General features: G+C 36.3%; 1 protein-coding gene across 1 annotated transcript in view; it reads left to right on the top strand.

Annotated features, from left to right (window-relative positions):
* Positions 1–16,280: 16,280 nt before the first annotated feature.
* The window catches only part of grm3 (glutamate receptor, metabotropic 3), a 79,038-nt gene continuing 73,257 nt past the window's right edge, over positions 16,281–22,061 (top strand). Inside the window, exon 1 of the mRNA XM_056478118.1 lies at positions 16,281–16,374. The gene's annotated coding sequence lies outside the window, so the exon portion shown is untranslated. The remainder of the gene's footprint in view (positions 16,375–22,061) is intronic.

The raw sequence follows: 22,061 nt of genomic DNA, 5'->3' as shown, positions 1-22,061 counted from the left end.
CAGAACGACCGACAAATGGATGGATGAATAGATGGATGGAACAACAGACGGATGGATGGAACTAGATAACAGTAGTTAGAGCTATAAATAAAATTGGTAGAACGATAGATTGAATGATAGATAGAAAGACTGACAGATAGATGGATGGATGGAAAGAACAACCGACTGATAGATGGATAGAACGATCAAGCGATCACTGGATGGATAGAACAACTGACAGATAAATGAATGGATGGATAGAATGACCGATGGATATATGGATGGATGGACGGATAAAACGACAGACATAATGGATGGATGGATAGAATGACAGATGGGTGGGTAGATGGCTGGAATGACAGACAGAACTAGATAACAGTAGTTAGAACAATAGATAAATTGATAGAATGATAGATTGAATGATAGATATAAAAACAGACAGATAGATAGATGGATGGATGGATGGATGGAACGACGGACGGAACTAGAGAACAGTAGTTAGAACAATAGATAAATTGATAGAATAATAGATTGAACGATAGATAGAAAAACAGACGGATGGATGGACGGACAACTAGATAACAGTAGTGAGATCAATAGATAAATTGATAGATAGAACAACCGACAGACAGAACGACCAACCAATCAATGGATGGATGGATAGAACGACCGACCGATGGATGGATGGATGGACGGACAGAACTAGATAACAGTATTTAGAACAATAGATAAATTGATAGAACAATAGATTGAACGATAGATAGAAAAACAGACAGATAGACGGATGGATGGATGGATTGATGGATGGACGGAAGTAGATAACAGAAGTAACAACGATAGATAAATTGATAGAACGATAGCTAGAATGATAGACAGATAGAACGAACGAAGTAACAACCGACAGACAGACAAATCTAATTAGTACATACATTACAGGTAAAGTGTTGAAGTGAAGAAAGAGAACACAGCCCGGGTGGCAGATGTCTACTCCATAGGCATCTGAGGAACAGAGGCAGCCGTGCAAACCCAGCACAGCACACTCTCTCCAGGCTTGAGCATCCAGCGCAGGCCTCCACACTGTGGGTCACCTCCAGAAGTTAATGACCCTCTCTGGGTCTGAACCGCTCCACCACAGGTGGCACATTAACCCTGCAGCATGGAAGAAGTGGCCTGTAAACTCCTCACAGCACGAGGACAAATTCATCAGATCCGTGTGAGCAAAGAACATCGACAAGTTGGACAGCTAGACAAATCTCCTCAATTCAGCCTCAAAGCCCTCAGCTCGTGTTAAGCTGGTCAGCACATCTCTAACTCTTACCTGCAGACAGGTAAGCACGCTCGCATCCCAGCAGAAATCAAACTCACACCTCTGAGCACTGGCAACCAATCAAAGGAGTTGACTGAATGTCTTTGTGTACATTCTCTCGATGCCTCTCATTGTAGCAAAGCACAGCTGCTGTATCAGAGCTGCTGATTAATCAATAATTCAGTACGGAGAGTTAATGTTTGATGAGCAGAGCTCCTGTGGTCAAGTGCTAATGAATGGTGGCCGTGCCGGTTAGCTGGGAAGGATTGTTTCGATCGGAATAAAGCAGAAGACGGAATGCGGACTGCAAACACACACTGACACACTCCTGAAACATATACAGTACTCTAACCTGTTTTGCACAACATACATGAAGTGCACAGTATGGTTTGGAGTACATTTACATCTTTTCTTAAGCAAAGCAATTGGGAGTACTGTAAAACATCCTCATTGGCCTATTTTTAACAGTGAAGCATAACTTCTGTTTACAGCATTTGAGAGGATGTTCTCCAACAATGTATCAGCCTTATGGCTATTGTAAGTAATTATCTGAACAGTGCACAGTTGCTTAGTTAATTAAAAGTCCTTATTCTTTTAGTGAACAGAAATAGTTCACCCAACTGAAATATTAGTCATCATTTACTCACCCACATGTTATTTGAAACCCTTATTATTTTATTATGTGGTAAACAAAAGCAGATAATAGGCACCTCTTGTTTATTCATTGATTCATACCTAGTCCTATATTTTTTTGTACCTTTAAAATTGTTTATATTATATTCAATATACATTATATTCACAGTGTAAATTCACTAATGTTGATCCTAGACCATCATCATCAACATTTTGAATAATAATAATGGTCCACATTAGTGAATTTACACTGTATTTAGATGAAGATAGTCCAGGATCGACATTAGTGAATTTACATTGTATTTGATGATGATGATGATGATGGTCTAGGATCAACATTAGTGAATTTACACTGTTTTTAGATGAAGATAGTCCAGGATCAACATTGGTGAATTTACACTGTATTAAAATGATGATGATGATGATGAAGATGGTCCAGGATCAACAATAGTGAATTTACACTGTATTAAAATGATGATGATGGTCCAGGATCAACAATAGTGAATTTACACTGTATTTAAATGATGATGGTCCAGGATCAGCATTAGTGGATTTACACTGTATTAAAATGAAGATGGTCCAGGATCAACATTAGTGAATTTAGACTGTATTTAGATAATGATGATGGTCCAGGATCAACAATAGTGAATTTACACTGTATTTAGCTGATGAAGATGGTCCAGAATCAACATTAGTGAATTTACATTGTATTAAAATGATGATGATGGTCTAGGATCAACAATAGTGAATTTACACTGTATTTAGATGATGAAGATGGTCAGGGATCAACAATAGTGAATTTACACTGTATTTAGATGATGGTCCAGGATCAACATTAGTGACTTTACACTGTATTTAGATGATTATGATGATGATGATGATGGTCCAGGATCAACATTAGTGAATTTACACTGTATTTATATGAAGATGGTCCAGGATCAACATTGGTGAATTTACACTGTATTAAAATGATGATGATGGTCCAGGATCAACAATAGTGAATTTACACTGTATTTAGATGAAGATGGTCTAGGATCAACAATAGTGAATTTACACTGTATTAAAATGATGTTGATGGTCCAGGATCAACAATAGTGAATTTACACTGTATTTAGATGATGAAGATGGTCCATTTTAATACAGTGTTAATTCACTGGACCATGTTGATCCTGGACCATCATCATCATATAAATACAGTGTAAATTCACTAATATAACAGTAAAAAATGTATAATAATAATAATATTAATAATAATCTTAAATCATATTTTTTAACAGAATTTTAAAATATCTGTTCTTATACAAGTTCCTCTAACACTTCTTCTGCCATTCTCGTGTTAGACTGAGCTGGAGGATTGACATGTCTGACCGGCTTATACTGTATATATATATATATATATATATATATATATATATATATATATATAGTAGGTGTTTTTGTACATTAACCTGTGAAAGCAGAAAGTACTTCAACATCAGTGCAATTACACTTCACCTTTTATAATGTTGTTTTAAATGGCATTGCATGAAAGCCTATTCTATGCATTTCTGGCAGCGAATTTCTGAGAGAAGCACAGTATCAGAAGGCACAGTTAAGCTGACATCTTAGCTTTTGGCGGAAAGAGGGAAAGAGGGAGAGAGAGAGAGATGCTATGGCAAGAAAGACCATATTAACACTCATTGAAGCGTGTCTGGTGGTTCTGTTTAAATGAGGCCCTTCACACTCCACTTCCCCATTTTCAGAAACACTGGAATCACCTTCATTAAAAAGGGAACAACATTCTTTGAATAATCCTAATCCAAGGATTTTGGGACCTTGGATTCAGTTGTGCTTTTATTAAAAGGCAGCCACGTGGACGACCAGCGACACACAAAGAGGATGTAGCTCTGTTTGCAATGAAAGAACAAAAGTCTTGCTACACATCAAGTGTTATTTTACAGCTAGACAATGACAACTTTCAGTATGATTGCAAGCCATATTTCTATGATTTGTAAAGGTGTTCCAGCAACTATATGTGGCCGATAACAGTGGCCTGCCAATCACCCACAAAACACTTAGTTGCTAAATTGCCAGGCACTGCTATGCGGTTAACGTTATAGTGGGTTGCCCAAGCGAACACTAAAAAGTGTTTCATGGAAGATTGTTAATGCATTTCTACAAAGGTGTTTAGGTTATTTAAGTTACTCAATGCATTGCCACACAGCCACTAAGGTGTTCTGTGTTGACGGGGAAATACAAACAAAAGTTGCTCAAGTGTTTTAGGTTGTTGCCATAGATATGCGTACACAGATGCCACGTTCAACCATTGATGCATTCACAATCAGTTTATTAATAATTATAATAATAACAATCTATCTTCATAACAAAAATATTTAACTATCTACAGTATCTATGTATACTGTAAAACTCAAGTTAACTTTACCAAATGAAATGAGTGTATTTAAGTCAATTTACTGAAAGTTAATACTCATTTGAAAAGAGTTTTGAACTCAGTGTTGAAGGTAATGAGTTTATTAAATACCTCATTACTTCAACTTAAATGGAGTAAGTTCACAGTACTCATATAGATTAGTTTAACTTAAATGGTTTGTAGCAATCGGTTTCCTTAAATGATTTGAGTTGCCTTAACTTATTAGATTTTACAGTACTCAGTTGGTTTGAATTCTCTTCGATTATTGGGTTTTACTGTGCTCCACTATATCCCCTATAACTCATTTAACCACACTTCAGTATTATTGTTCATTTATTTATTTGCTGAAAATAGGAACTGAATTTAGAAATAGTTTTAAAACAAATCTTTGCACTTGAAAATAAATATGTAGACTAATGAATGTCTTCAGTGGAGTGCGTACAACACTGTTTACTTATCTACGCAAGTAAAGGAGTAAAGCTTAAAAGTAAAGAGAAAGTAAAGAGGCTGAATGTAGGAAGCTCGTTCTTTATCCTCACGCTGCAGATGGTCTGTTTAACTGTTTTTTTCCCTAGTGAAGTGTTCAGTTTTTCCACTTACGAAGTCCGCCATATAAATGGCAAATGTGCCATGGTGCAACGCAACTGACTCTTAAAGGGAATGGGAGATAAGCCTCTGATTGGTTTGTTCTCAAAACACACCCAGAGCTCATTAAGAGAATAAGCACAACATTGTTAGACCATGCGCCGGGGCGCAAACTGTATTTTTCCATCCTTAATATAGCAAAAGCGGACGTGCCCTTAATGCTTTTGCACCATGTGCTTTAGATTTTGCGCTTACATTGTTAAAATACAACACATTAAAATAATGCAACCTGCCTGAGCAAAATTAAAAAGTCCTATGCAACACAAACAAAAAAAACTGTATAAAATCTAGACTGTTCATTAAAGTCAGTAATATACTCTGAAAGCTGATTTTACAGCCCCAGTCTGGTGTCCATGCCTCCGCTACAAAAACTAATTATAATTCAGCCCTGCAGTCATTGCCATAAAAAGTCCCCAAATTAGCAGACGCACAATGTCTCACCTTCACACACTCCTGTTACAGACAACTAAACACAGCATGCAACAAGTGTATGTACATGTGATACTTATGGAGCACTCTACACCATTCAGTCATAGTGAAATTGCATCAAAAGTGTGCGTTTTTAGAAACGGTATATCAAAGATCTTGTCAAGTCAAGGTGACTCTTGATTTTGTCACCTCCTCAGTTGGTAGGCCATCATGTAACAGACTTTGGAAAAAAAAAAACAGCACACACTTGAATATTTTGTCAGCATGTTCAAAAGGTTTTACGTCTTTTAGGTTTCTATGACATTGATAGGATAGTTATGCTGGGTGTGATGTTCTAAAGGCCTCAATGACTGTGTTAGCGCGTATGTGTGTGCATGAACTGAACAGTAATCAATCAGTGGAGCATGGCTGCCATTGTGCAGCTGATAAATGAGCCATTGATAATCGTATTAATACGTGGACTGCGCTGAACATTAAGGCCATGCATGTCTACAGAGGGGGAACAGATGGACTCACCCTATGTGGGGGAAGTGTTAAACTCTCTCCTTCACTGTCTTGCTCTCTCTTTCTCTCTCAATCTCTCACACGGACTAATTCTGCGCATCAAAACGTCTGTAGGGGGACGTGTAAAAGGGTGGGCTTCTCTCTTACATTTTCTTCACATCAATTTACTTTCCTTTTTATTAAATATTGTACCTTCTTTTATTGTCTTGCTTCCCGTTTCCCTTTAGCATTCCCTTCTCTTTTTCCTGTTTTAATTTCAGAATTTTTTTTCAACTATCCTGCTTCTTACCTTTCCATTCGTCTCATTCTTTCTTTTCTTAGTCTTTTTATCTTTCTTATTTATTTTGTACATTGTTCCATCTGTCATTCCTTCATTTTCTCACATTTTAACTGCTTCCTTTCTCCTTTTTTTATTGCCTTTCTTGTTTTGTTTATTCCTTCCTTTATACCTTTTCATAACTTTGTTTTCCTTCTACCTTATTTTCTTTCTCGTAGTTCTTCCTTTTTACTTAAAGGGGTGATCCAGAGCAGGGCCGGAGTGGGACTCCTTTTCATCCCTGGAGTTTCAAGCCTTAGACCGGTCCATTACAGTTCACGACTGACTACATTAAAATAACATCATTTCCGTCATGTTTACAGTACTTCGGTGAAGATTTATTTGAACAGTTAACACAATGTAATGTTTTACAGTATTAGAAACTATTTTCTGTAAGAACTAGTGCTCATAAATATCCCACCCTGATCTCACGAGAAAACGTAAGTATTTTGCGTTTTGTCAGTTTTGTGGGTAATTCGTACGAATTCCTTCAGTTGTACGAACTCGTACAATTTTTAAAAAGAGGCGTGGCACCTAACCCCACCCCTAAACCCAACAGTCATTGGGGGATGAGCAAACTGTACTAAACTGTACGAATTGGATCGTACGAATTCATACGAAATTAGCCAATTAATAAAAAAATTACGAATTGCAGTGAGATTGTTGAAATATCCAAACATTAAAATAAAAAAATATCAAATAAATACAAATATATATTAAAGCTATTTGTATAAAATAAAGATTCAATTTATTGAATCAAATTCAATTTATTGAATCAAAATTCAATTTATTGAATTTTCTAATGACACTAGCATGTCTTTTTCACGGAAACAGCTGCTTTATAACTTCAAATATTTTTTTAAAATATGAGAACATTAAAGAGTAGCTAAATCTCCAACACTCTTCATTAAAACATCACAAATGTCCTTTTCTGCAATATCTAAATATATATTCTGTTCAAAATTGCTCCACTGAATTCACTTAATTTTATTTTTTTCTCATCCAACCTGTTTTACATTTCTTCATTGTCCTTTCTTCCTCCTTTTTATTTCCTTCCCTTTCTTTATTTCCCTTTACATAACTTTTGCTTTACTTCCTCGCTCATTTTAATTTCCTTCCTTCCTTCCTGTTTCCATTTTTCATCTTTCATTATATCCTGCCTCCTTTCCATTCCCTTTCATTTCTTTAATTTTTTTTTATTCTTTGCACATAACTTCACTTTCTCCCTCCCTTTTATTTCATTCTTTCCTCATTCATCCTGTTTTACATATCATTATTATCCTTTCTTTCACCTTTTTATTTCCTACCCATTCTTTATTTCCCTTTACATAACTTTTGCTTAACTTCCTCAATCTAATTTCCTTCATTCATTCATTTCTAAGTTTCCATTCTTCATCCTTTATCTATTCTCTCTCCTTTCATTTCACTCATTTCTGAAATCTGTTCATAATTCTGCTTTCACACTTTCTCCCTCCCGTTTATTTCATTATTTTTATCCTTATTCATCATGTTTTACATAACTGCATTATCCTTTCTCTCTCTTACTTTTATTTCTTTCCCTCTTTTATTTCCTTTTACATGACTTTTGCTTTACTTCCTCACTTATTTTAATTTCTTGCATTAATTTCTTCCTTTTTTGTTTACATTCTTCATCTTTAATTATATCCTCCCTCCTTTCCATTCCCCTTTATTTCATTATTAGTTTTTGTACATAATTCCACTTTATTTAACTCTTTTCTTATTTATCTTGTTTTACATAACTTCATTCCTTTCTCTCCTCCTTTTTATTTCCTTCACTTTCATTCCTTTCTCTCCTCTTTTTATTTTACATGACTTTTGCTTTACTTCCTCACTAATTTTAATTTCCTTCATTCATTGCTTCCTTCCTTCCATCATAGCGTCCTTCTTTACTTCCTTTCTGCGTTTTATTCTTCATCTTTCATTATATTCTCCCTCCTTCCATTTCTTCATTTATTTTTTAATTCTTTGTTCATAATTCTGCTTTCCCATTTTCTCCCTTCACTTTATTTAATTCTTTTCTTATTTATCTTGTTTTACATAACTTCATTCCTTTCTTTCCTCCTCTTTTTATTTCCTTTTACATGACTTTTGCTTTACTTCCTCACTCATTTTAATTTCCTTCCTTCATTGCTTCCTTCCTTCCCTTTTGTTTCTATTCCTCATCCTTCATTATATTCTCCCTCCTTTCGTTTCGTCATTCATTTTTGAATTCTTTGTTCATAATTCTGCTTTTCCACTTTCTCCCTCCACTTCATTTCATTCTTTTCTCATTCATAACTTTATATAACGTTATTATCTTTTCTTCCTCCTTTTTATTTCCTCCTCTTTGTTTCTATTTACATAACTTTTGCTTTACTTCTTCATTTTAATTTCCGTCATTGCTTTCTTCCTTCCTTCCTTCATTCATTTATTCATTTCTTCCTTCCTTCCTTTTTTTGTTTCAATTCTTCATCCTTCATTATATTCTCCCTCCTTTCATTTCTTCAATCATTCTTGAATTGTTTGTTTATAATTCTGCTTTCACACTTTCTCCATCCCCTTTATTTCATTCTTTTCATCCTTATTCATCATGTTTTACATAACTTCATTATCCTTTCTTCCTCCTTCCCATTCTTTATTTCCCTTTACATAACTTTTGATTTACTTCCTCACTTATTTTAATTTCCTTAATTTCTTCCTTTTCATCATTCATGCTCCTTCCTTCACTTCCTTCCTCCCATCCAAATTTAATCTGCCCTTTCCTTTTCTTACCAAATTTTCCTTTCACATACTTGTCCATTTTTTTTTTCTGTTTTACAGTTTCTTGCCTTATTTCTATTCCCTAATTTTCTAACCTATTTCCTTTCCTTATAGTCCATCCCACATTTGTTTTCCATTTATTTCCACATCCTTTTCTCAACTCTGTTCTCTATATAACTCCCCTCTCTCCCTTTCTAATCCCCCCCACACACACACACATCACTTTTTACTTCCTCTTCCCTCCTCTCCTTTACCAACAACTCATCTGGACAATGTGGAGAGGCACTCGGCACAAAAAGATCTGCCTTTACTGTGTATGGGTGATTGTGTGTGTGTGTGTGTGTGTGTGTGTGTGTGTGTGAGGCATTTGGCCAAACAAAGCAGTTCTGTCCAGCATACATGCATGCAAACGTACAAAGCCTCTATTCTTCAGAGGCCCAGTGTGGAGAGGAGACTGTTGCTTTAGAGGCATCCATCAAAGCTGCAGTACCAGCAGCAGGGCTCTGAGAAACTACACTGGGAAACAGCTTTGATTGACAGGCTGATCATAACACTCTTTCCTATTCAGATGAAGAAAGGAGAGGTCAAGGGCAATCCAGTTAGGAGGTGATTGCTGGGAGTTTTATTTTTTTAGATGTTCTGGTAGTTCCTTTGACACCTCTCACTATGTTAGGCTTACATTCCATGCAAACTGAAGTGCGAATGTTGTTTACAATAAAGAAAAAGACAATTTTGACCTAAAAAAAAAAAAGTGAAGTTTATTTATAAATAAATTTCAACAGGATCACATTGTTACGATTGACCATGGCTGGTCCTACATTAGCTAACACGATTCACCAATCAGACGATTCCTAAGTCACTATAAATAACCAGAGTTTTATACTAGGGTTGTCACAATACTGGAATTCGATACCAATCAGTATTGAAATTTTAAAAACGTCCATTTCTTATTAACATTTGCGTGCTGTTGAGCATGTTCTTAAACACAGCTGATTTGCCATTGTGTTCACGTGCTGAACAGAAATGACTGTGATTGGTCGTGAAGGTCATCGTTTCACCGAACTCACCAATGTTTACTGAGTGTAACCACAGATACAGGGACACTGGAGCGTTTTAAAGCCACGTCGATCAGCTTGTTTGTCTATAAGCTGACATACAAGTGATCCGCTGATGAATCCTGGCTTTAAAATATACAAGTGTCCCTGTGTTTGGGGCTAGACACAGTAAACAGTGGTAAGTTCGGTGATCTGATGACCTTCACGGCCAATCACAGTCTTTTCTGTTAAGCACGTGAACACAACAGCAAATCAGCGGTGTTTAAGAACATGCTTCACAGCGCTTAAATGTTCTCTGGAAATGGACAATTTGAAAATTTCAGTAATTCCAGTATTATGACAATCCTATTTCATACCACAGTTATTTTCGTTTTAAAGAATCACCCCTTCCACCCCTACTCCTCCCCCTTTTCTTAGATTGGCTGGCACAGCGACCCAGTGGTTAGCACTGTTGCCTCACAGAAAGAACGTCACTGGTTCAAGTCCTTACCAGGCCAGTCAACGTTTTTGTGTGGAGTTTACTTGTTCTCCCTGTGCTCGCATGGGTTTCCCCCAGGTCCTTCTACCATCCAAAGACCTGCAACATAAGTAAATTCACTAATCCAAATTGGCACCATATATGTGCTCCCAGTCAGCACAATATCTCTTCAATGCAATTGCTAATTTGTCATTACACTGTAAAACCCAAAAAGTTAAGGTATCTCAAACCATTTAAGATCAAAAACTAATCCTAATGAGTACTGTGAACTTAATTCATTTGAGTAAACAAAGCAAATTGAGCACAGTAAAACACAATAAAAAGAACTTAAACCAACTGAGTACTGTAAAATTAAGACTAATAAATTAAGTCAACTCAAACCGTTTGAGGGAACCGATTGCTACAAAACATTTGAGTTCAAAAACTAATCTATATAAGTACTGTGAACTTACTCCATTTAAGTTGAAGTAATGAGGTATTTAATTAACTTATTATTACCTTCAACACTGAGCTCAAAACTTTTTAAATGAGATGAATTAACTTTTATTCAATTTTGAGTTAACTACATTGATTGCATTTGATAATGTTGACTGTCGGGTTTTACAGTGCAGCTATAAACAGCAGAGGAGTTCTCGAGATTGACCTGGGCTCAAACCACCTGGGCCCTGCAACAGGAGGGAGTCCCAGGTTCGAGGATCCTATGAGCTCAGGGCTCTCTCCAGGGACAGCCTGGAAAACACGCTTTGTTTGGTGTGAACTCTTGAAATACACATTTTAAAAGCATATCTTCTCATTTCAAAATTGTCAACTTTAAAAATAACACCAGCAAACAGACCCCAAAGCTAATGGACTTGTATTTGTTCATAAATAAAATAAAATGTTAAATAGTATTTAAAAAAATTTACAAGCTATCATTTTTTAATAATTCTTTTAAAATCCAATAAGCAAAAAAAAAAAATTTAGCAAAGAAATGTTACAGCATAAAATACCCAATTTTTAAAACAATATATAATTTCAAAACTTTAAGGATAACATCAGGAAATAGACCCCAAAGCTAAAGGACTAATTTGCTAATAAATGAAATAAAGATGTAAAATAAATTTTAAAAATAATTCTATCATTTTTCAATATTCATTCCTTTATTCACTTTCTTTCGGCTCAGGAAATTTATCAGGTGTCACTACAGCGGAATGAATCGCCAACTTATCCTGCATATGTTTTAAAACCCCATGCGAACACAGGGAGAACATGCAAACTCCACACAGAAATGCCAACTGGCCCAGCCAGGACTCGAACCAGCAACCTTCTTGTTGTGAGGCGACAGTGCTAACCACTGAGGCACACTCATACATTTTCCTTCAACTTAGTCCCTTTATTCATCAGGGGTCGCCACAGCGGAAAGAACCGCCAACTTTTCCAGCATATGTTTTACACAGCAGATGCCCTTCCAGCTACAACCCAGTACTGGGAACCATCCATACTCACCCATTCACATACATACACTATTACCAATTTCCATTCACTCATTCAGTTTCTTTTTGGCTTAGTCCCTTTATTAGCATATGTTTTGCGCATGCGGACGCCCTACCAGCTGCAACCCATCACTGGGAAACATTTGGACCAATTTAGTTTATTCAATTCACCTATACCACATGTCTTTGGACTGTGGGGGAAACCAGAGCACCCTGAGCATACCCACGCCAACATGAGGTGAACATGCAAACTCCACACAGAAATGCCAGCTGACTCAGCCAGGACTTGAACCAGCAACCTTCTTGCTGTAAGAGGACAGTGCTAACCACTGAGCCACCGTGCCACCCTCATTTTTCAATATTTCTTTTAAAATCCAACAAGCGATCAAAGTTACAACATAAAACACACATACATTTTAAAAGCATATATCTTATCTAATTTCAAAATTGTCAACTTCAAGGAGACCACCAGCAAACAGACCCCAAAGCTAATGGACTTTAATTAATGAGCTACAAAAAAGCTCCAGATTTGATATAATGGGGTCTTCGATGAAACATGTTCATTAGTCACAGTAATATGAACTGTGTTATTAGTAATGCTTTGCCCGGAGACCTATTTATAGATCGTTATGCATGTCTCCACATATCCATTTGTATTAAAACAACATATTCCACCTCGGCACACCCAACGAGGACTTATAAAATTGGCGATTACATGCCTCAATAGAGATATTAAGCAATGACAGAGAGGTTACATAATTCACATCGGTAGGCGACTCATAAAAGTCTTCCATCTGGAAGTCACTACTCATTCCCAACAACACGCATCCCCATGCAATAACACTGGCACATTTGTAAATCTCATATGTATAGCTGTAAACGGCCCGCTAGATTATCTGTCACTTTTAGAGGACAGAACCAGAGAATGAAGGATAGAAAAGAGAGGGGGAAATGGAGGGGGTCTCACAGCAAACCCCAGAGGGTCCTTGCTCAAATAATACCTCTCAACTCTCATTTGTTTAGCAGCAGACCCGGCCTGGTATTAATAAATGCTGCCTATTCCCTTTCCCCTTGATGCACATTACTCATCTAAAAAATACTCTATTGGAGGTCACCATTAAAATGCTATAAACACTGTTTCAAGATTGGACTCCACCTTCTATTTTTGTAACGTGAAAATGCTATGTATTAATCATGTATGATTACAATGCATGAATGCACACAAGGATATATCACTAATCAAGTGCATCAAACAGACATAAAGACATCTAAAAATGGAAAGCTTTAAAAATATACTGATTCATTCATTCATTCATTTTCTTTTCAGCTTAGTTCCTTTATTAATCTGGGGTAACCACAGCGGAATGAACAGCCAACTTATCCAGCATATGTTTTACGCAGCGGATGCCCTTCCAGCTGCAACCAATTACTGGGAAACATCCAAACACACTCATTCACACATGCACTACGGACAATTTAGCCTACCCAATTCACCTGTACCGCATGTCTTTGGACTGTGGGGGAAACCGGAGCACCCGGAGGAAACCCACGCGAACATTGAGAACATGCAAATTCCACACAAAAACGCCAACTGACTCAGCTGAGGCTCGAACCAGCGACCTTCTTGCTGTGAGGCGATTGTGCTACCCACTGCACCACCATGACACCCAAATATGCTGATTGGTTGATTAAAAATTGTATTGTTACAGACAAACAATCTAATATTTATGTTATACATGTTATATTTACTTTTTTCTTTAGGAATCAAACCCACAAACAGAAACACAGCATAAATTAGATATGCTATGTCTACATAATTTGAAACGTATGGTATATAACTCACATAGTATAATTTCTCACAATGATTTATAATAAAAATAGATCAAAGTAAAATAAAACAAAAACTAAAAAAGTTAGTCTATATTCTTCAATATTTCTTTTAAATTCCAAAAAGCAAAAAAAAAAAAAAATTACAATATAAAAGGCTGAGGAAATGACAATTGACATTTTTAATAAAATATACATGTATCATTTTATTAATATGAAAATCTATTCATGTACGTACATACATATACACTCACTGGTTATTTTATTAGGTACACCTTACTAGCATGGGGTTGGACCCCCTTTTGACTTCAGAACTGCCTTAATCCTTCGTGGCATAGATTCAATAAGGTACTGGAAATATTCCTCAGAGATTTTGATCCATATTGACATGACAGCATCATCACCACCACCACCACCAGCCTGAACCGTTGTTACAAGACAGGATGGATCCATGCTTTCATGTTGTTGATGCCAAATTCTGACCCTACCATCCCAATGTTGCAGCAGAAACTGAGGTTCATCAGACCAGGCAACGTTTTTCCAATGTTCTGTTGTCCAATTTTGGTGAGTCTGTGCGAATTGTAGCCTCAGTTTCCTGTTCTTAGCTGATAGAAGTGGCACCCGGTGTGGTCTCTGCTGCTGTAGCCCATCTGCTCAAGGTTGGTCATGTTGTGCGTTCAGAGATACTCTTCTGCATTCCTCGGTTGTAACGAGTGGTTATTTGAGCTACTGTTGCCTTTCTATCAGCTGGAACTGGTCTGGCCATTCTACTCTGACCTCTGGTATCAACAAGACATATGCACCCACAGAACTGCTGCTCACTGGATATTTTCTCTTTTTTGGATGATTCTCTGTAAATCCTAGAGATTGTTGTGCGTGAAGCATTCTGATGCTCAGTTTGAACTGCAGCAGATTGTCTTGACTATGTCTACATGCCTAAATGCGTTAAGATGCTGCCATGTGATTGGCTGATTAGAAATTTGCGTTAACGAGCAGTTGGACAGGTGTACCTAATAAAGTGGCCAGTGAATGTAAATGCACATGCAATTATTTTTGCATGTATATTCTAACAATTCCTTCTTATTTTTACATTTTGTTAAAAATAGCAGTATCACTAATTGTGTGGGAGTTTTTTTTACTTATCCAGCAGTCTGATCCAGAATTATTTGTCTCTATTTAGCTAGCAAATGTGTGTGATCGGGGGGTGCATTAATGGATCACAACGTTAGCTAAAAATCACACTGTGCATGCCAACTAGTTTATCACACACATACACACACACCCACACACGTAATACAGAAATGAAACACACATTTCTAAATTCCCCTCCACATTTCACCGGCTTCAAAAAAAAAAAAAGCTATAAATAATTAAAAGTGATTTAATTATTACATCGCCCCCCCCCAGATTCACCCCCAAAAATGAACATTTTGTATATTTCATGCAGTTAAGTGTGTGGACAAAGCAGAGCACCGCACACACACAAGTGCAGCCATGCATGCGCCTTTCCTCCGTCCAATTGCAGCCCATTCGAGGGGAACCACAGGCTTAAATACTTGCATTTTAATGACACCCGGCAGACCTCGCCGTCGACATCACGTCTGACATAGAATGGATTAGCACTGAAGGACAGGAATCTAACGGTACATCTACCATTGTAAAGCACGAGTGTTTACAAGTATACCCGGACATTTCAATAAAGGTCAGCGTAATGAGACATGAGTACAGCCGAGCACAATAAGGATGACAGATTGGTGATGTTAAATTGGTTATCTAAACAATTACCTTCAATTGAAATGACCATGGTCTCTCTGTGCATAATTAATACTCTGGGAGATGTGTTTGTATGCAGAATGAAAATGATCTGGCTGCATATCTAACATTCACTGCGCACTGCTGTCGGTGGGCTGAGCTCATTTCACACTCATAACAGATCAATGTTTCATTGCGTTTCCATGTGCAATTGAAAAATATGCAATTCATAATGTTGATCTATGCATTAACACCCCATTATGACTGATGTGACAAGGGATAGAATCGTAGCACACCTGAGACCCTGACCATGTGCTCCTGTAGGTTATGTTTGAAGATCTCTCTCTCTCTCTCGGTACCTTCCACCCTCCCAAATGCATTATCTAGCTAGCTGATCTTTATCCGTTTGAGCGTGCAACTCGTATTAATTGTTTAAAGGTGAGTTTTCTCTCTTTGGCCAATAAAAAATGCATCCTCTCTAGATCGATTGTTGTTGCTAGGAGACAGAAGCATCCTGAGGCGAGGCAGCATCCCGAACGCCAGACGTGTGTGTTTTCTACTACAGCAACGGCACTATTTCTCTCTCTCTCTCTCTCTCTCTCTCTCTCTCTCTCTCTCTCTCTCTCTCTCTCTCTCTCTCTCTCACTTGCTCTCTCTCGGTCGCTCGCTCGCTCTCTGATGAGTGAGGGCAGTGTTGTCAGCCGCTTCCCGCGTGTGGACCCACACAAACGGAGTTAAGGAACAGTTTGAAATACAGCAAAGAAGAGGAAAAATGCAAGATAGCCAACAAAAGGAATATTTACCAGAGGTAATGCATCTTTTTTTACACACTGAATTTTAAATGAGCATTGCTGCGGTTTTATAATACTGAAGAAATGGGAAGAGATTGAATGCAAAAAATATATAAATATTTAAAATTGATAATGGAGATAAGGAAAAGTGCAGAGGTGCAGACATATAATCAAGGCTGACTTGACATCATATATTTATGATTATACGGCGATGCATAGAAATGTGGGCAAAACAACAAATGTTTCAAACTTACATATGGGGTTTAAAGGGACTCTTCCTCACATGAGGATGGCACGTGTAAACTTTGCATGGTCCTAAACAAATCCTGAGCATGTCTGTGAGTGATGGATTTTACTTCACACTAACGCCATTAACATAAGTCATTGAACCACTTTGCATTTCAAAATAAATCAAAACAATCATTTGCAGGCATTTATACAATTGAAGTCTGAATTAATAGCCTCCCTTTGGATTTTTTTCTTTTTTTAAATATTTCCCAAGTGATGTTTAACAGAGCAAGGAAATTTTCACTGTATGTCTGATAATATTTTTTCTTCTGGAGAAAGTCTTTTTGCTTTATTTTGGCTAGAATAAAAGCAGTTTTAAATAAAAAAAAAACACTTTAAGGTCAATTTTATTAGCCCTTTCAAGCTATATATATTATTATTAATAGCTATTATTTTTTTTTTTTTTGATAGTCTACAGAACAAATCATCGTTATAAAATAACTTGCCTAATTACTCTAATCTGCCTAGTCAACCTAATTAAGCCTTTAAATGTCACTTTAATCCGTATAGAAGTGTCTTGAAAAATATCTAGTCAAATAATATGTACTGTCATCATGGCAAAGATATAATAAATCAGTTATTAAAAATGAGTTATTAAAACTATTATGTTTACAAATGTGTTGAAAAAAATATTATCTCCATTAAACAGAAATTGGGGGAAAAATAAAAAGGAGGGCTAATAATTTAGGGAAACTGTTCGATTCTACAAAAAAAAACTGACCAAGAAAATACCTCAATATTTTAAAAGAGGTTGAGAGTATACACCTGGAGAGAGAAAAAAAAAACAAGTTCAGAAGTTTTGTAGGACTTCTTGCATTTGTTGCTGTAAAAATATCTCTTTACATGCAGTTGTTCAGGAAGCCTGAAAAGGGTGTTACTGTTTACTAGTGCTAAAAGACCCTCACTTGGATAACTTAAGAAATTATTGCTGCTGTTGACTGAAAGGTTTCAGGTGAATAATTTAACATGAATTATTATGCCTTTGATTAAGACACACAATCACTGGTGGTATTTCCAGGAGAACAGTCCCCCCATCAATGCACCTGTTAGATTCTTTATAGCCAAAAACAATAAATAAGGGTCTCATTTGTATATAGTCTCTCTCTTTTTTTTGCATCCTTTCATTCATAGGCTTCAGCAACGGTGTGGCAACTGTGCTTTAGACTTCACCTGGATCTGTAAGATAACCAGAGAAAAGACGAGGATGATTCATAATTTATTGCGTCGAGGGTCTGCGCTGAATTTTAATATCTCTGTTGCGTTAGGGTTGAAGCAATGAATGTTATAGTGAGATGTGAGGTTGTAAAGCCTGATGATAATCTGATATTCTGCACGCAACAGAGGTGTGGCTTTAACTTGTTCGGAATGTTAATTAGCAGGAGTTTGTTAACCTGGAGAACACTACAGAATAGAATACACAAATGTGGAGGGACTTTAAATGAAATGCAACCGCTTAAAAAAAGGCAAAGAAGGTCTGTGCTGTCCAGGGTTGCAGGAGAAAATGTAATCTTAGAGGGATGTATAAAATGTAAGGAATTACGCACAGACAATTCATGCATATTTTGTATTGATATATTGAACTGAAGAATTTAACAACAAGAAAAAACAACAACAACTTCACTATCTACACTATACACAGTGCTCTGCATATACAAGTACATCCCTCACAAATCTATCTTTTAAATTCATATTTTTATTAGGAAGCTATACAATATTATATTATATTATTATATTATATTTATATATATATATAAATATAATATACGGTCCAAAACCTAGGACACTTAAATTTATGTTATAGAAAAATATTAAATCCAAATTTAAACAAGGAAAAATAAGAAAATAAAAATAAAAATGTACTTGAAATTCTGTAGGTTGTAATTTTTCTTGCAATATTTAGCTTAAATTCAAATTGTATTATCATTCAATTTCTAAAGATGTTTGGTGACTAAAATATTAGAATATTAGAGAGAGAGAGAGAGAGATGACAAAAAGTTGTCGTTTTAAACATACACTGAAAAAGTTGTCTGCAAAACTGTTGCAAATTATTTATGTGTTGAATTTAAACTAAATTTAGTAATGTTTAACTTAATTTATTTGTTTAAATTCAGCCCAAATAAATTGATCAAAACAACTACTTAAAATAATTTAGTAAATCCAAGGAATCATCTTTTAATCTTGTCTACTGTATAAACAGTTGCAATCAGAATTATTAACCCCCTGAATTATTAGAAGATTTTCCCAACACATTTCTAAACATAATAGTTTTAATAACTCATTTGTAATAACTGATTTATTTTATCTTTGCCATGATGACAGTAAATAATATTTAACTAGACATTTTTCAAGACACTTCTATACAGCTTAAAGTGACTTTTAAAAGGCTTAACTAGGTTAATTAGGTTAACTAGGCAGGTTAGGGTAATTAGGCAAGTTATTGTATAATGATGGTTTGTTCTGTAGACTAATCAAAAAAAATAGCTTAGAGGCTAATAATTTTGACCTTAAAATGTTTTTTTAAAATGTTTTTTTATTCTAGTCGAAATAAAACAAATAAGACTTTCTCCGGAAGAAAAAAAAATATTATCAGACATACTGTGAAAATGTCCTTGCTCTGTTAAACATCATTTGGGAAATATTTAAAAAGACCTTCAAAATGGGCTAATAATGCTGATTGCAACTGTATATCTATCTATCTATCTATCTATCTATCTATCTATCTATCTATCTATCTATCTATGTGTGTATATATGTTTTTTTTTTTTTTTGGAAAAATAAAATTCAAAAGGCCCAACCTAAAAATGACAATAGTTATTGAAAATGAGGAAGAAATGCCACCAATAATTTACAGTATCAACAAAAATCATGTTTCTCAAATCACATAACTTCATTGTAAATCCATACATATACAAACACCCATGTACTGTATATACAGTAGTGTATTTGCCTTTTTATTTCCTTAGTACGATCAACATTTTGCAGAATATATTGTTTGGATGTGATGACTGAAAATCAGCTGAATATATGTGGATTGTGTGAGAATGTGGGTGTGCTAAAGAAATCATTGTTATTGGTCTGGAGGAGTTGGCCTTGAACACAGCGGATCACCTAGTTGAAATGCCTCAGAGTGTGCTCTGTGTAAAGATTACACTGCATACGTTCTATGACCATGCAGGCGTGCGTGGAATGTACAGCTTATAATAAAACTACACATGTTCATGTGCACATAATAGTGTTTCCTAATTAGCATGCGTCAAAGTTATTATTCAAAGTGTCTGCTGGGACTTGAGCTTATATGCATGTGTGCACAGGCGTGCATCTTTCCATCAGCATGCATGTTTGTGCATTGGGCCGTTTTGTACACGTGTGCTTGTGTGGGAGTTTGAATTAGTAAGATGCAAGACGACCTTGTGTAAGATTGGATGGGCCTACATTTACTGAATATGATGCGGTAAAGTGCTGTGCACTAATAATTAGCCTTTCAACAGTGTGGTCCACTCAGCGCATGTAAATAAGTTCCTCCACAGCTCAGCGCGCTATAACTAGACTTGCACATATGCTGGCTATCAGTCAGCCAGATGAGCGTTAAATGAGACTGAGAGCTCTAGCTCTATTACAAACACATTAGGAATGACTTTTAAATGATGATGATGATGATGATATAAAAGTAGCTACGGATTTCATGATTTCAGAAGTTTCACGTTATGGACAATGTCAGCAACAGCATGTATTTCTGAACAACTCACAACAAGTCCAAGTCCAAAACGGCAGCCATGTAAACCACTGCGAACACAGCTGAAGTATTTGTGAGCTCACTGATGCGGATGCTGTTTATCTCCATAAGCGTTAAAGCATCCTGAGTGCTTATATTTTTCTTCCTCCTACGCATGTGTTCTCTCTCCGCTTAGGAAGTCTACCTTTGTTAGACTGCGTTTTTCCCTGCGACGAAGCCCATGGGTGCAGAGCTCTGTTAGAAATTCTGCTTTAGTAAGAGACTCCAAGGCCCCATCAAGCTTTCAAAAGCCTTGCCTTCATATTCATTAATATGGAAAGAGTATGGAGCTGAAAACTAAAGATGCCATCACTGCGCTGTAATATTCATACATATGCATCACAGGTATGCTGCATGGTTGCACATGCTTGCATACATGCATGCAAACGCACTCTTCCAAAGTGCATGGCATTTGCTTTGAAAAGCATAATTGTGAAAGAGTAAGAGTAGCGTCAGATCATAATGAGAAGAATGAGCATGTCAAAATGCATCACTCGGCGGCTGCCAGAGTGTGGCGTTCCCGCTGAAAGTGATTTTATAAAGTAGGCTAGCCTCTTCAGGCTCCATCAAAACACCAATTCTGTTGCATAAGTCATGCATCAAATCAATAAAGAGATGTTTGAGTGTGTCTGTCTGTGTGCATGCAGAGAGAAAGAGAAAGTGATATGCAGAGATTTCAGCAGTCTGGCAGTCCCACTCGCTGCCAAGTAAATCCATTTCTGAGCAAAAAAGAACAGCTTTGTAGTTTTTTTTTTCCTGTTTTGGAGGAGCAGTGTTGCTGCAGAGCACTTCTACACTCTACAGAGCTCTACAATCTCACATTTACAAAGCAAACAGAGTCTCAAACCAGATGCTAACAAATTATTATGATAAAAATATTCAAGTACTGAATGTTTCTTTTTTGCTAGCGCAGACCAACACTACGGGGTGTCAATTCTGCCAATTAGGTTTAGGCTTAAATCCAGCAACAGTTTTTTTTGGTTAAGGGGATTACAAGGCTAGTATAATAACAAAAGGTAACAATCTTAAATATAAGAACATTTGATTCTTCCTTTGGGTCAGATTAGGTCTTGAAGGGGCAGTTCATCAAAATGTGATATGAAATTTTTTCATAGTTCACACACCCTTGTGTCTTCCCAAATCTGAATGACAACAACACTTCTGACATCCCCCAAATTTTTTTTAACACGTGTTAACACATTTAACACGCGTCTTGAAAATCTTCATTCTGTTGACGCTGATCTTATTAATGAATCAGTTCACTGAGTGAATCTGAATGATTCATTCACAAGTCAGACTGGTCCAGCTCTCAAGTTTAACTCAATGTCTAGCTGCACAGTCATTTCAAATAGCTACTTTTCTATGTCATATATTATTTATAATTTGTATTTTTGTGTTACATTAGGGTGATAAGAGGATAACGCAATGCTAATTTTTGATTGAACAATTATTTTAAGAAAAATAAAAACAGATCATGGTTCTCTGTATTGTAAATAATGTCAGACCAAACTATAACTATATAACAATAACAAAATAAAGACAGATAAATAAATAGATTATTTGCTTACCTTCTCCAATTTGTATTCGTAATATCACCTTATCTCTGAAACAAAAAAACAGGGGCATACGGTTAGTCTGCTAAAA

Source organism: Danio aesculapii, chromosome 18, assembly GCF_903798145.1.
Source record: "Danio aesculapii chromosome 18, fDanAes4.1, whole genome shotgun sequence".
Classification (NCBI taxonomy): domain Eukaryota; kingdom Metazoa; phylum Chordata; class Actinopteri; order Cypriniformes; family Danionidae; genus Danio; species Danio aesculapii.
The sequence above is the reverse complement of the archived record's forward strand: the minus strand, read 5'-3'. Positions and strand labels throughout refer to the sequence as shown.